The 13870-nt window shown below is 39.4% G+C and overlaps 1 protein-coding gene across 2 annotated transcripts in view; it reads right to left on the bottom strand.

Moving 5' to 3' along the window:
• LOC101390292 (ral-GDS-related protein-like) overlaps window positions 1–13870 on the bottom strand; it is a 256999-nt gene that overhangs the window by 25725 nt on the left and 217404 nt on the right. The gene's annotated exons all lie outside the window — the stretch shown is intronic.

The raw sequence follows: 13870 nt of genomic DNA, 5'->3' as shown, positions 1-13870 counted from the left end.
GTTTCTCGTTCCTAGGAATTCCGCCCTAGGTTCCTCTGACCTAGGGAATGAACCAGTACCCCCTTAAGACACCTAGCCTTAAGCCTTGAAAACAGCTCAAATAAACTCTGAACTGTTGACTTACAATAAGGAGGTCCAGGTTTCAGGAGAACTCACTGGGTCACCTGAAGAATGTAGTGATCTGGAGGGCACAATGGGCCCCTATTGGTACCCAATGCCAGTTCAGTGTCGATTCCAGGTGGTCTCTGGTGGGTTTCTCTGAAATCCTGCCATGACTACACCAACAAATGTCTACGTAAATAATCCATAATCAATGTATAAATCAAAATTAGAGTGAGTTTATTATGAGTCGCCTTTTGAGGACCATGGCCCAGGGCCTTCCTTCCCTAAGGAAGGAAGGGCATCAACGAAGTGGGGTGTACAGAGCGGTTATATGCTGTCAAAGAGCATGTATCACATAGGATTGTAATGTCCCTTTTACTATAGTGACAAGATCACCCTGTCAGATTGCCCTGCAAGACTAGCAATTGATGGACACAGCAGGGAGCAGGTCTGCTGTCTTGATGGGCTTGGCTGGTGTCAGGTCTGTTGTCTCAAACTGGGTGGTCACAGGATGACTGCAGCAACCAAGTCCTAGCTTAGGGAGAAATGCTCATCCTTAAGGTTCTGCCAATGAGGGCATCTTTATCTTAAGGGCATATTCTCTTCTCTTTGGGACATGGGAAAGCAGATACACAATGCAGGCGATAGGCCCCTTTGTAAAAACAAACTCCGGCCAAATTAGTTTTACCCCAAATGGCTTCCTCATGTGTTCCAATATATCCTATTGCTTGCCATTTATTTATCAGTTTCTTAGTACTCATTGTGTGTCTGTTATGTATACAGAATATGTAATATCCTGGGGAAAACAGGGGTTATAGGATATAGTGTCTGCAGACAAGGAGCTTATTACCCTACTTGGAAAATAACTGCATTTCTTTCTGTTTTTTTGTGAGGAAGATCAGCCCTGAGCTAACATCCATGGTAATCCTCCTCTTTTTGCTGAGGAACACTGGCTCTGAGCTAACATCTATTGCCAATCCTCCTCCTTCCCCCCCCAAAACCCCAACAGATAGTTGTATATCATAGTTGCACATCCTTCTAGTTGCTGTATGTGGGACACGGCCTCAGCATGGCCAGAGAAGCGGTGCGTCGGTTCGCGCCCGGGATCCGAACCCAGGCCACCAACAGTGGAGCTCGCACACCTAACTGCTAAGCCACGGGGCTGGCCCTAAACATAGATTTTTAAAATGTCAAAATGAGTGGTACTCCTGGTGTGTTGTTTCTGAATAACAGCTGTCATTGTCTTAGCTCTTTCCGCATAGTGTTTGCTCCTGCCTCACACCAGCCCTATGAACAGGGCCAGGGCGGGTATCATTCATGATTTCCTGATGAGAACGCTGAGGCCTTGTAAAGTTAGGAGATCTGTCTGGGCGCCGGTATTGATGATATCCTAGGATTTTTATCTACTATGTATTTTTCTTTATCTTCTGTAATTGCCATTAGATTTCGATATAATTGGTAACTTGCTACCTTGGTTTTTCAAATGAAACCCACAAAGTTTGTGGGTATCTTTTGGTACCTTATTAAGCAAATGAGGAAAATGAGATTACCAGCTACAGCTGCTGCTCATATTGACAAACCATTTCATTTATTTTTCTACCTGACAAGCGTGTTCATGCAATAGACATTAAGTGGCTGTTATGCAGTCATCATGAAATTGTCAAGAGTGGGGGGATTGACAGGACAAGTGTGCACACTTCTCATGCTGAAGAGACTTTCAGTGCATTTGAGGGAAGATAAGATACACTCATGAAAGTGTTAAGCCGCTACCCTTCCAGACAGCACAACATTATTGTCAAAACGAGGGATGCAGGTGTGCCGTGTCTGTGTGTTGATTCCAGAAGGGTCCAGGTGAGCTGGGGCTTCAACCTGACTTTACTGATTGATGAGACTCTGTGAGGGGAGGACCAGGGAGGGCCTTCTAGTGGAGTGGAGCTTGACTCAGGAAACAGGGAGAGACGAATTTGGGGGGTGGACAGGAGGCATGTAGAAAAATATAAGTGATAGTCTGGTTGAAGAGATGGCATCTGTAGACACTAAAAAGCCATGAAAGAAATTGTGTTTTCCTTATTTTCTGCTACTGGAGCCATGAGGTGAAGGAGAGGTTTTGAGATTACCTCACAGCACTGTAATGTGTGAGAGTCCTGGGGTGTGGCTGAAAGCCTGGAGGACCAACTGAACTTTCCATATATATATAGTTTACATGGGGTTGTATAGAGTGCTTATAGCATACATTGTATTGGGGTGAACGTGGAATCCTAAGTGAAACCATTTATCCCTTTGGCTGTTGGTGCCGCCTGTTTTACATGGAGGCAGAGATGTCCAAGACTGAGTGGCATTGTATTAGGATGATGAAGCGCTCTAGGCAAGAGTCCATTCATCAGGGGATGTGCAGCTTGCTACCCGGATAGATGCCCGGCTACACCTTCCATGAAAGGTTCACATGATACAGATATGAAGGAGGCAAGATCCTGTGCCTAATGGCTGGCAACAGGCAGGGAGACATTTTCCTAAACCAGCAGCTGGCGCAGCACTGTCAGGACATCACACCTGACATCCTCGCTTGCCCGACTCTTACCTTCTTCCTCTAAGTATGAGGATATTCTCTGATGTTTTGGCCAATCCACATATACAGAATCCCTTCAGTTTCACCAATGAGAGCTCATTTCTAAATTCATGCTAATTAAACGAACCACTCATTTCACCAATGAAAAGCTATTTCTGATATTCAGTAAGCTAAGTAGCAAAGCCTGTGGTGCTTATCAAGATATGACTAGCTTAAAGATTTTATTTATTTATTTTTTTCCCTCCAAAACCCCAGTAGATAGCTGTATGTCATAGTTGCACATCCTTCCAGCTGCTGCATGTGGGACACGGCCTCAGCATGGCCAGAGAAGCGGCGCGTCGGTGCGCGCCCGGGATCCGAACCAGGGCCGCCAGCAGCGGAGCGCGTGCACCCAACCGCTAAGCCATGGGGCCGGCCCTAGATATGACTAAACAGCTTAAAGAGACGTGAATAGCTGAAACGCACAGCCAGGTCTGAAATGTGACACTTTCTGATACAAGACTAGCTGACCCCTGGAATCTGAATTCTCTATTAGGGTCAATGACTGTCCCTGAAGGTAAAGCTTGAACTAACTCATCTATGCATTGTATATTACCGTCAATGCTGAAGAATATTTTATGAATTTCTTAATTTATTAAAAAAAATTACAGAAAGAGCATCTCCTGTCCATCAGTTAATTCAGTTTACTTTATAGTCTCAACATGATGACTACAGTATGTTTTTTGCTTTTAATTTGCTCTTTACCTCTGCCACACTCTTACTCTCTTCACTTTGCTTTATAATCAACAAAGGTTTAGCGAAATATACATATAGGTAAGGAAAATATCATGAGGAGAACCCAGGACATGCATATATTGAACACACACATCCTAAACATGTTGTTGTTCTGAAATCCTAATGAGTAGCTTTGCAAGGTGTTTATAGGCCTCAAAGTGGCCTCCTTTGTGAGATTTCCACTTTATTCCCTGGTGCCAGGTGTAGTTGTGAGCCTTCTCATTCTGTCCAGATTCTATTGGCCTGTAGCTGGGAAAAGTTTTCTTTGCCAGCAGATCCCTGTCCATTTCTTTTATTCTTGTCTGGTTTATTTACTTTTTCACTATATTTCTCCAAAACACTTCCCAACTTGGACCCAAGATAACTCGGTTTCCTGGACCTTTTGTTGTTGAAGGCAGGGAAGCTATTATCATCCTGTGGTGCCTAGTATACGCTGTCCTTTGACTTTGCCACACGTATTCAAACAGATGTTAAAGGGACAGCATATTTGAATGTATTAAAGATGCTAAGAAATTGCTTAAAAGATGCTTAAAGTTCAGGGAGATCTCCGATTGAGTGTCTGGATTTTCTGATCTTATAATCTCGGCCCACATGCCATCTCTACCTCTAAAGAAAGAGACTTATCGTCTCAAAGAATCAGCTCTTAGTTTCATTGAACGTTTCTGTTCTTTTTCTAGCCTCTCTTTCATCTATTTCTGCTCTGATTTTTATTTCTGTCCTTCTACTGACTTTAGGCTTTGTTTATTCTTTTTCTAGTTCTTTTAGATACTGTGTTAGATTGTTTATTTGGGCTTTTTCTCATTCCTTGAGGTAGGCTTGTATTGCTATAAATTTCACTCTTAGTACTACTTTTGCTGCATCCCATATGTTTTCATATGTTGTTTTTCATTTTCATTTGTCTCTAGGTATATTTTGAATTCTCCTTTGACTTATTCATTGATCCAATAGTTGTTCAGTAGCATGTGGTTTACTGTCCAAATATTTGTGACTTTTCCAATTTTTTCTTCTAGTTGATTTCTAGTTTCATACACTTGTGGTCAGAAAAATGCGTGATATGATTTCAGTCTTCTTAGAAATATTGAGGCTTGCTTTGTTTCCCAACGTATTTCTATCTTTGAGAATGTTCCATGTGAACTTGAGAAGAATGTGTATTCTGCTGTTTTAGGATGAAATGTTCTATATATATCTATTAAGACCATCTGGTCTGATGTTTCATATAAGGCCACTGTTTCCTTGTTGACTTTCTGTGTGGATGATCAATCCATTGATGTGGGTGGGGTGTTGAAGTCCCCTACAATTATTGTGTTGCTGTCAATTTTTCCCTTTAAGTCTGATAATAGTTGCTTTATATAGTTTGTTGCTCCTGTGTTAGGTGCATGTATATTAATGTATTATGTCTTCTTGGTGGAATGTCCCTTTTTTCCTTATGTAATGTCTGTCTTTGTCTCTTGTCAGGCAAGGGAAACAAAAGAAAAAATAAGGAAGTGGGACTACATCAGACTAAAAAGTTTCTGCACAGCAAAGGAAACTGTCAACAAAATGAAAAGACAACCTACCAACTGGGAGAAAATATTTGCAAATCATATATCTGACAAGGGGTTAATTTCCAAAATATATAATGAACACAAACAACTCCACAACAAAAAAATGAACGACCTGATCAAAACATGAGCAGAGGATATGAAAAGACATTTTTCCAAAGAAGTTATACAGATGGCCAACAGGCACATGAAAGATGTTCAACATCACTAATTATTAGGGCAATGCAAATCAAAACTACAATGAGATATCACGTCACACCCATCAGAATGGCTATAATTAAAAAGGCAAGAAATAATAAGTGTTGAAAAGGATGTGGAGAAAAGGGAACCCTCATACATTGCTGGTGGGAATACAAACTGCTGCAGCCACGATGGAAAAAATTTTAAAAAAATTAAAAATAAAAAAACCATAAGATGCAGCTATTCTACCTCTGGATATTTATCTGAAGAATATGAAGTCAGTAATTCAAAAATGTATGCGCTCTATGTTCTTCACAGCATTATTCACAATAGCCAACACTGGGAAGCAACTCAAGTACTTATCAATGGATGAATGAATAAAGATGTGATATATATACATATATACCATGGAATACTACTCAGCCATAAAGAAGACAACCTCATGCCATTTGTGACAGTATGGATGGACATTGACGGTATTATACTAAGTGAAACGAGTCAGATAGACAAAGAAAATACTGATTGATTTCACTCATATTTGGAAAATAAACAAACACATAGATAAGGAGTACAGATTGTAGTTACCAGAGGGAAAGAGGGAAAGGTGTAAAGGGGCACATATGTATGGTGACAGATGAAAACAAGACTATTGGTGGGGAACATGATCCAGTCTATACAGAACTGAAATATAGTAATGTACACCTGAAATTTACACAGTTATAAGCCATATGACCTCAATAAAATTAAAAAGAAATTTATTTTTAAATATAGCAAGACCCATTTTACACCTGGGCTGCAGGCAGCCCACGCACTCACTGAATTACACAGAAGGGCAGTTTCCCAGGTGAGTCCTGTCTGTTTTGCCACCATCGGAACCTCCTGATGAAGAACACAGGCCCTAGGATGCTGAAGCAGGTGGGACCCCTGGGGCAGGGAATGTTCTGAGAGTGTGTGACACAAAGTATCTGTGCAGTGCATACTGGGTAGTGAGTTTGTGCTTCTCTTCAAGGTATGCCTTTGGTCATAATCTGCCAATAACTCAAGGAAAATCACTCTTAGGCTTCTTAAATGGAAAATTCTCGTGTCCCAACTTCAAAGCTGCTGAGTTAGAATTCCGGGGAAGGGACACTGGACTTGTCCAGTTATTATCGTGTAGACTGAAGTCTGAGAAGCACTGCTGCTGGCGTCCAGCTGTAGCCACTGCCCGAGGTCAAAGCTCCACATCTTGTGAGGCCTGAGACGGCTCCCAGGGGAGATTTCTGTCTGTCGTCTGCAGAGGGGCGGCCACCTCACCTCTTCCCGCTGACTCGCTTCCCTAACTGGCTTCGTTGTGCTTTTCTTAGTCCTTTTCTTTACCTTCAGAGATAACTGGGAAAGGCAAGATAGAGATACAAATTTTACTAAATCTAACACTTAAGTAATCTTTAAAAAATTGTACAGCGTTCAGATGTAATATTTATTTTTCTGTTGGGTTGTTTTTTGTCTTTCTCCCTTTTGTTGTCTTAAAGTATTTTGTGTTATTGGCTGGGAAGATAACATGATATTAACATCAGCTTTATATTGAGCCCCAAACCAGGAAAGCACTTTATATTTGTCATATGGAATTAAGAATCACATTTGTGTAATGATGTTTAAAGGAATTTGGTTGTTTTATTCCTTGTTTTTTCTTCTTTTTGGCATAATAATGTCCCAGTTTCTTCTTGGTGGACTGATCAGGAATATTGATGTCTGATCTATAAGTGAAGAGTAAATAGAAGGGCATTATTACTATTCATAAATCTCTTCCTCACTAACATTTCCTAAATGATAACATGGGTGTTAGAGTTAAGAATTTTGATTTTTCCCCCATTGGATTATAGAAAGAAAGATAGTCATTAGAGACTTCACTTGGAGTTGTAGTCAAAGAGCATAACATAAGAGCACTGAGCTTGGGCTCTGCCATGTATCAGCTTTGTAACCTGGGTGAGTTTTCTAGCCACTGTACCCAGTCTCTTCATCTATAAAATGATGAGAAGAACAACATCTACTACGTCGGGATATTTTGAGGGTTATGGGAGTTCATGTATGTTCAAGCACAGAATTAACATTCAGAGTGCAGTGCCTGGTTCAGTAGAAGTGTTTGCTGCTGTTATTTTAATTATCATTATTTCATGTCCTATCTTCCTCATGAGTTCCCTGTAAAACCAACAATATTCCACAGTGTAAACAGTTTTATTCCAGGTCCCTGCTTAAAGGCCTTCAGAGGGAGCCTCATGCTCATAATCTCCTGTTTTTATCCCAGTCTCTGGAGGGATGCATTTATCTCCTTCTTCTTTGCACTGAGGCACTGAATGGGGGCCCACACCCAACCATGCATGTCCTCCTTTTAGTATCCGATGCTTTTCAGACACTGCTTAGTGTTTACTTGGTGGACTATACTCCCTGACATGAACTACTCATGGGAGATAAGACGTAGGAAACATTGTTCCATGTAGGTCTCTGAGTTTATCATAACTCTGAGTACAGTTGATCAAGGGCAAAGGTAGAGTCCCTTAATGCAAAGATATTCAGAGATGAGGGTGTTCTAATGTGACACCACCTGAAAATAAAGCAAGCACATAAAAGCATATGAAGTTTTAAAAGGAAAAGCACACAACTAGAAGAATTGATCCCATTAAATACACTATTCTATTTGTTTATGCATCAAATTACTGATAGGAAATAGCCAGATGTAGAGATAGTAGAATTGATCAATTTCATAGAGAATTCTTTTTAACAGTTGTTCATATCTTGTGTTTTACATCATTGATTATGGTAATATTTTCATCATTTCCTTTCCTAGTGTCTTTATCTTTCTCAACTTTTCCAAGAGATATATTTATATTATCCTCTAAAATTTTAGGGCAATTTAAAAAAAGTTATCAAACATTTTAAGTTATTGATTTTGTATACTGGAGGAGATCTAGATTGAAAGTTAATTAGTGATAATTAGAGTTTTAGTTTGGTAAAAGATGGTAGTTGGAATTGATAACAGGATGTTTGTAACCTAGTTTTTTCTTCATTATTTGATGTAGTTTTCAAAATGACAGAGCAAGTAATTTTTCATGTAATATATTGTCTCATTTTAAAATATGTGTTCTTGGAGAGGGTGATGGAGGTAAGTAGAAAATAATTTAATGTAGTGACTTGTTTTTCTCAAGTAGATCTGTTATAAACCCAACAGCTGTATAGCATCATTTTGTCCAAATGACCTGATGGCACTTTCTTGACTTTTCTTGCTGTGACTCTAGCAATCTGAGGTCACACCATCTTTTCCCTCCTAGTCATGTTTTCAGTTGTAAGAGTGACACTATCAGTAATATAGTGACAACTTTGCACACAGTCTACTATTTACTAAAATATATATATCAATTGCAAACTTTGATAACATAATTATTAAGTAATGAACTATTTGCAGTGCACCTAACAACTGATTGCTACACGTTATTGTGTAGTGACATCATGGTTAAAACCATTATTTGCAACATGTGACCCCTTTCAATTTTATTTTAAAGGAAAATGTTCAATGACTTTTTTCTTTTTGAAGAAGAAAGATTTGCATTTCCATCTTAGAAAATTGAGAACTTGCTTTTTGCCTTTTTTTTTGTCTTCAGCTCTTCTTCCTACTGGTTACTAATTCACATGTCCAGTTTCTTCAGATTCATGGTGCTACCTCTTCTGCCTTTTTCATGGTCCTCACTTTAATTTTTCTATAATCCCGTCTGAGAAAGATGCTTATCTCCACCTTCATATATCAAGGAAGGAATGGACCCTCCTTTATGTGAACTTGGAGACAGAGGCCAAGGTGAAGCCTCGGTGCCCCTTCCCACCAGTGAGCTGCAGAAGGCCTGCAGAGTCCTGTGAATCTTTGGCTCCCCTCCTGACTCCCTACATAGTTGGCATTGACTCCACGGAGAAGCCCAGCTTGGTACAATCGAATTTTTGAAGTCTATAGAAGCCTGCTGAAGGATAAGATTGGCTAGAAAGGACATCAGCAAGCAGTGTGCTCCAAAAGTTGGTGGCAGAAACATTAAGAAGAAGAAAATCTTTTCATTTATCTTGTTTTCTTTTTATGTTCTCTATCTTCATTTTCCTTTACTTAGATGGTACAAACCCTGTCCACCCCCCATCGTGGTTCTTTTCCTGGAGTCCCACGGCAGTTTATTCATATCTCTTTCATTCAAATTATTTCTGTAGTGTAATTTATCTGTTCATATATATCTGTTTTCCTTGCAGACTGCCAACATTTCAAGACCTTTGGGCACATAGTGTATACTTAAGTATTTGAGTGAATAAATGAAGCTCTTTGTGGAATAAGATCTAAATAAATAAAATACCTACTAAGCACATGAATGCAAGCATTTGAGAGAGAGTTTTTTGTCTCGTGAAGCAGCCTGTGGACCAGTTTAGGGCTCAGTGCCAAGGTTACTTAATAGATTTAGATAAAATGAAAGAGATAATTAACTTTAGTTTTAAAATTCTTGGAGAACAGGAACAGCATATCTAGGTGTGGATCAGGACTTGATCATTCTTGTTGCATCTTTGGAAAATCCAGTCCTTTATCTTTCTATGAAAATGTGACTGGCCAAGAGAATGAACAGAGGACTGGCTTTTAGAAAGGCAATTTTGTCAGAGGAAATCCTGGAGGAAAAAATATAGAAGGAGAGCTGGTAGAAACACGGCAGAAACTTTTTGTGTAGAAACCCTAAAAATTGGGTTTACATGCTGTCTGAAAGAACTGTAACCCAACTTTTCTCCAATATAGATTTGAGCAGCTTTTAAATATCTAGGTATACAAAAGGATTAGAAAGGAAAATAGATCAAACTGAAAGGAATTTAGGATGGAACAATGAAATGAAGCTGAAGTAAGCCAGTGCACTGAAATGTGTTTCAGAAGGACCTGCAGTTTTTAAAGGTAGTTGGAAATGTTTCCCTCAGGTTTCAAGTAGAAAGGGAAATGGGAACAATTCTGTATCATCTCATGTCCATGAGATTAAAAGCAACAGTCTCTCAGAGAAGCAATACTTTTCTGGCCTCTAATGTCCCAAAAAGTGTTTTGAATGGTGCCTAATGAAAGAGATTCTGTGTGACGTAATGCAAATACAGTATCATCGACTCATTTCCGAGTTTAGTTCAAACACTTTAGGACACGTTCAATTGAGGTAACGCAGAATTCTATAAGGGGCCAAGGAAGAGGCCGACAGCATTCTCTCTCAGCTTCTCACTTGACCAAGGGAGAAAATGTTCTTGAACAGATTGACCACATCTCCTAAAGACAATGCTGCATTTTCAATTTTTCTTTTTGTAAACTCAGTCTGCATTTCCCATTACATACGCAAGCTAAAGCCTGTGTGTAGACATCCTTCGTTGGCAATGAGGAGCAGATCCATACTATTAAATAATCAAATAAGCAAAACATCTGGTTGGCCCCTTTTAGGAAAATTACAAGTTTAAGTCCACCTTCATTGGTGGAAGGACATGGTATATCAGAATTAAAATATCTACCACTTATTATGCAGCTAATCATAAGTCATGCTATTTAAATGAAACTGAATGAATTCTTCTTCTATTAAGTGGAATAGATTTTAGACAAACTGATGTATAATTTCATATAGGTGCATTTTTACTTAAAATGTAAAACTCTTTAGAGACCGTTTCATTCAGTTTTAGAGGCATATTTTGTATATTTTGATGATTTTATTTATTTTCCTTCATAGTAGAAAGGCACATCCTACTCTTTTTCTTGCTGCCTTCTCTCTACAAGATAAAACTCATCCAAGTTTATTTTGTTTTATAAGGCATAGGCTTACGTTGTGATGATAAAGAGATCATTTCTGAAACATGTTTGGAACTGTAGGGAGCCCAGAATTTTAGATTATGCTCAGAATTTTGTGAGGTAACTTCAAAGCAGATGGAACATTTAAAATTTTGCCAGAAAAGTTTTCTCTTACTTTTCTTCACAGTAATTAAAAAAAAAAGTTTAGTTTCTTAATTCTTCAGATGGGTGAGTGCAGGAGTTGGCAGGATTAAATGTACCCTTGAGAGAGCTCTTACTGGGTTATTCTTTCAAAACAACCATTGTGGGCCGACCCCGTGGCTTAACAGTTAGGTGCACGTGCTCCGCTGCTGGCGGCCCTGGTTCGGATCCCAGGCGTAACCGACGCACCGCTTCTCCAGCCATGCTGAGGCCACGTCCCACATACAGCAACTAGAAGGATGTGCAGCTATCACATACAACTATCTACTGGGGCTTTGGGGGAAAAAATAAATAAATAAAATTTTTAAAAAAAAGTAATTAAAAAAAACACCACCATCCTAGTTGATGAGTATTTAATGGGGACTCTGTCAGTCCCAGAGCTGCTGACAGAGGCAGTTCCCAAAGTTCCAACAGGTCCCGGGAGAAGACAGCGCTGGTAATCAGTGTCATCAGAGTTTGCATGAGGAGTGGTCATTCTGTGGATGTTAGAACTGAGTGGAGTTCTCAAATGCAGGCCAGTGACTCTAGACATGAGCCCTGGTCAGAAGCCAGTTGACTTGTCATTCCCTCTGAACATGGTGTCTTCCCTCTGCTCGTGCCCCTTTTTGCCATTTCTCATGCTTCTCCTCACTCTTTCTCTTTCCTACACCTTCTTTCTTCTTTTTTCTCTCTTTCTTACTTTTACTCTCTGTTATATTCCTTCTCCTTATCATTTTTTTCTTCCTTTTCTTATTGTTCTCATTTATTTTCTTTTTATTTTGTAGTACAGTTACTCTGTACATCACGTTCATCTTAAAATCTTGACCCTCTACAACTCTTATACTTCAGCTAGCTATTTTGAAGAAAGTGTTTTGATAAATTTCTCTTAGATGTTATAACATGCTGATTCAAGGAGATAAAAACTATCATGAAAGGGATGGGGATGGAGAATGAATTCAGTTCAGGTAGCCATGGAATTAGACAGAGGGAAACTGAGAGCTTAGGTGTTGATGTTCAAAATATTTCCTGATACATCTTTGTAGTTCATTGTTGTGGTAAACTGCACATGGTCTTATTTACTGTTGGAGCCCAGAAGTTTGCTCCTCTGGGCAGGTCAGCATGTCTCGGCCTATAGAAAAGAAGCTAGGAAACACTGCTCATGCTTCTAATGTAAAGAACTGTTCGTGTTCCACCAGGAGATCTTTTGGGCTCTTCCCTGCACTATCTGAATAGAAAAAGAGGAACAGAAGCTTTTCTCCATCTGCACAAAGCCGGGACCCTATTTTGAGTTTGAGAGGATTTACATGTGACTGAAAACAAAAGTGTTCCCAAGTTTGGATTTGCTTTAACAAGATCTATTGGCCGGCTTTGATGTTAAAGGTCTTTATTCAAAATTGGCTACATCTAGTGTTAAGTTCAGAGTTGAGATTTCTGAGTATAAGACAGAAGAATGCCTTTTTGATTAACTCAGTGAAATACAATATTTGGGAAAATGGTTATATTTGAAAGCTACTTGTTAATATTCTGTTACCACAGTGACATCTGTAGGTAAGTGACTACTTCATGCTATTCTCGATGATTTCTGTTTGAAAGACACGCCCTGAGCTTGATAAATAAATGGCAAGCAATAAGATATATTGGAGCATATGAGGAAGCGATTTGGAGTAAATCTAACTCGGCCTGAGTTTGTTTTTCCAAAAGGTCTTGTCGCCTGCATTCTGTATCTGCTTTGCCATGTCTCCAAGAGAAGAATAAATGCCCTTAAGATAAGAATGCAGCTTCCCCCTCATTGGCATTGCCTTAAGGATAAGCATTTCTCCCTAGGCTGTGATTTTACTGCTGCATTCATCCTGTGACCGCCCAGCTCCAGACAACAGACCTGACACCAGCCACATCCATCGAGACAGCAGACCTGCTCCCTGCTGTGTCCATCAATAGCTATTCTAGCAGGGCAACCTGGCAGGGCGATCTTGTGGTTATTGTAAAAGGTACATTACAATCCTATGTGATACATGCTCTTTGATGGTATATAACCACTCTGTACTCTCCACTTCTTTGGTGCCCTTCCTTCTTTAGGGAAGGAAGGCCCAGGGCCATGGTCCTCAAAAGTTAGTTCATAATAAACTCACCCTAATTTTGATTTATAGATTGATTATGGATTATTTACATCGACATGTTTTACAAGTAATAAAATATCTTGAAAGGAAACAATAAAGCAGCAGCCCTGCATTACACATGAAAGTTGTGCTCCCCCTGGAGGGAAAATGAGGATACAACATGGGTCGAGTACTTGATTTTATAATCCACTGGTGCCTTTCAAAAATATAGCTATTATTGTAAGAGTAAAGATATCCTTAAGAATAGTGCCACAAAACAGGTTTTCCCAGCTTCTTTTGTCAGAGCTGAGACCGACATCAGGCTGGGGCACTTGAAGAGGCATGGTGGACTCAACTGAGGGTTACTTAATTACTGTGAGATGATTAGCCAATAGTGAATAAGATGCAGAATGATTAAAAACAGGTAAAGGGACATAAAGTTGGAAATAATTAAGAAAAATAATGCCTTCAAAATATCCTCTCATTATTTTTATAGCATATTTTGTGGCATGACTAGGATAGTATGTTAGATTTTTCTAAATCCTTATCTCCAGGGCATATATTACTGAGTTCTTCATTATATATGATAATGCCAAAGAAAACCTGGACAAAAGTATTCTGTACTATCAACAAGGAC

The sequence above is a fragment of the Ceratotherium simum genome, unplaced genomic scaffold, assembly GCF_057802395.1.
Source record: "Ceratotherium simum simum isolate JZ-2026a unplaced genomic scaffold, ASM5780239v1 HiC_scaffold_44, whole genome shotgun sequence".
NCBI lineage: Eukaryota > Metazoa > Chordata > Mammalia > Perissodactyla > Rhinocerotidae > Ceratotherium > Ceratotherium simum.
Note: the sequence above shows the minus strand (reverse complement) of the source record. Positions and strands in the feature narration are given on the sequence as shown.